This window comes from Helianthus annuus, chromosome 10 (genome assembly GCF_002127325.2).
Source record: "Helianthus annuus cultivar XRQ/B chromosome 10, HanXRQr2.0-SUNRISE, whole genome shotgun sequence".
Taxonomy (NCBI): Eukaryota; Viridiplantae; Streptophyta; class Magnoliopsida; order Asterales; family Asteraceae; genus Helianthus; species Helianthus annuus.
This window is the reverse complement of record NC_035442.2, coordinates 124,021,272-124,024,165: the sequence shown is the minus strand read 5'-3', so window position 1 is coordinate 124,024,165 and position 2,894 is coordinate 124,021,272.

Below are 2,894 nucleotides of genomic sequence, written 5' to 3'. Positions count from 1 at the left end.
GGTGATGATGGGAGACTAGGCGAATAGGTGGAGATCGCTAGTTCGATCCTTGAATTGAGCGGGTTTTACCTCACCAAACTGTCGTGCCTTCGGGCGAGTGTTCACGGGCTTCGGCCCTAGGTGAGGGTTTTCCCCGGTTCGGAGGCGAATGTATCCCGATGTGGTGAATTTCGCCAGTAGCCCGTTTGAAGGATTCGTTGACCGTTCAAAAAAAAAAAAAATAGGAGTAAGCCTCAATTTTTTATACGGAATGATGTGTGATAATTTTCCACATTTGAATGTTTCATTTCCTACGTTTGAAGAAGTAAAATATTACAGAGGATAAATTACAAACGTTTTTTTGCTTTACGGTATAAGAAAAAAAAATGGTAATTGCACGGTACCTCTGATCGCGGAAGGGATCCTCTTTTCCAAGCTAGCGACCCGGTAACGCTGCTTGACGGTTACTACTCAGTCGGATCCAGGAGGTTTCGAAGAGTCTGCAAGCAAGGTTCGAACCCGCGTCTGTGGACCAAGGAACTTGTTTAAAGTGTGTGCCGGTGGCCACTGGGCTGACACCCCGTGGTTTGCTTTACGGTGTATATATATATATATATATATATATATATATATATATATATATATATCATAACTAGGTTATAAGCACGTATATATCATAACTAGGTTATAAGCACGCGTATTATACGGATTGAATGTATGATAGAAAGAATTTTGACATATAGAATTATAACTTCATTAAAACAAACCTCCGACCCAAATGATAATTCAGTATTTCACCATTCAATATATATATTTCTATTAAAGTGGCTCAATTTTTTTTTTTTGAAAATATAACTTCATTAAAAAAACCTCCGACCCAAACGGGCAAAAGGCCAAACAAAACACCGCCCCCGACCCAAACGGACAAAGAGCAAAATTACAACATATACATAGAAAATTTATACCACTCATTCCAACTAATATATTTACATGAAGATCTATTTTTAACCAACCCAAAACCTCTCAACTTAATCTCTACCATAATATCTTGCAAATCTCGTCATGAACGTCGATCACCTTAGCGGCCCAGAATTGTAATTGACGTTGAAGATAAAACAAGAAATCTTAAAGAAATGTGATATAGGCGAATCTTGAAGTATTTATGTTACTTTTTTTTATTTTATGTACCTTTTTATGTAGTTTTTTTTCTTAATTTTATTTGCAAGTTTTTTTAAATTATATTTAGTATTATGTTTTAGTTAAAATAAAATGTAAATAGTTTAAAAAATAAATAAATAACAAATGACACATGACTGGTCACACCATAGCTAGCTACGCCAACCCAAACCCAGCCATGTGCCTTTTATTATTTTTTTTGTCAAAAGGTTATCATGTCGATAACCTTTAGTTTTCTACAGTAAACTTTGAAATGCTTTTGAATTATCCATAATAGGTTAAATGTACATTGTATATATGATTTGTGGAATTTGAATATACTGCTAGGCTTTTATAATTTCAATAGTTGTATTAAGCACATAGATTCAAGTACTAAGACATGAAGTCCTAATTTACAAGATCTATATGATTATTCATATCATTTACTATTTACACAGTAGATTATGATTCAATTATGATAGCTAATAAAAGTGAACACCTTAGTTAGCTTACCAGGGGAAAGATTTGCTTTTAACAAAACTGTTATGTGCTCTTGTAAGAGTGTTGATGATTTTCGTTTTAACTTCCTCTTTTCAATTTTGAGTGTGAGTTAGGAAGAATCCTTAGAATTTTTTTAACAAATTAAGTACCTTTTTGGATTTGTAGTTTCATAGGGTATTGTAATGTTGGAGAAGAAGTTGCAAAAGTTTGGAATGAATTGAGTAATTTTTAGGATTTATAGTTTCAGAAGGTAAGATAATGTTGAAAATCCGACCTTTTAGGGATTATGGGGTTAAGTTTCCTGTTTTAATGCTGGTCATTTATCAAAATATTTCGAAATAATATCCATTTAATTTTTATAACAGATTTTGAAATTTTAAGAGATAAATTTAGATAAAAACCAGGAAAAACACCCAATGATCCAAAATTCATTCCAAAACGTAAGGGGATTTTGAATTTTCATAAGAACATATGATGAAACCTAAAAATTAAAACCAAAAATTCTGGAATCCGAAACCTGAACATTATAGATTTTATGAACAGATTTCAGAACAATAAGTTTACCCATTTGATTTTGTAGTAATTTCCGAAACACTGATTTCGGAACCGTGAGTCGAAACAAGGTTTCGAATTTCTTATTAGATTTTCAAAATTCTTGTTTTCCAGATTTTAATCCCAGAATAATGGATACGAAAATAGAACTGATTTATCAACATATGCTCTGATACCACATGTTGATCAGTTCGGTTTAAACATAATGGAAAACATAAACGAAATACCTGTGACAGCAGACAGGCCAATAGAGAATCAAGGCAGAGATGCAACCATTGAATTCGACATACTTGTCAAGATGATCTGGTTCCTCCTTAGGGTGTAAAGTAATGATGGTATTAACCGAATAAAGGGGGTATTCGGATTAGAGAGAGAGAGAGAGAGAGAGAGACGCGATTATGATGTTATGAGTTATTAGGTTGAGTAACCTTTAACCTCTCCCTAATAATCTCCTTATATATACACCCAAGAGGAACATAGTTAGTTAATAAGGGTAATATGGTCCATCAACAATTACCAACTAATTATTTAATAGGTTATTAATATATTTTGTTCTATATAATATAAATGATTATAATGGCTACAAGATTAAATATTTTAATAATATATTTAATCTTACACACAATCCTACTTGGAAGTCTTAAAATATCTGTTTCCTTTAAATTGAAGCCAGTTTCACCAACAATCAACATTGAACCAATACATTG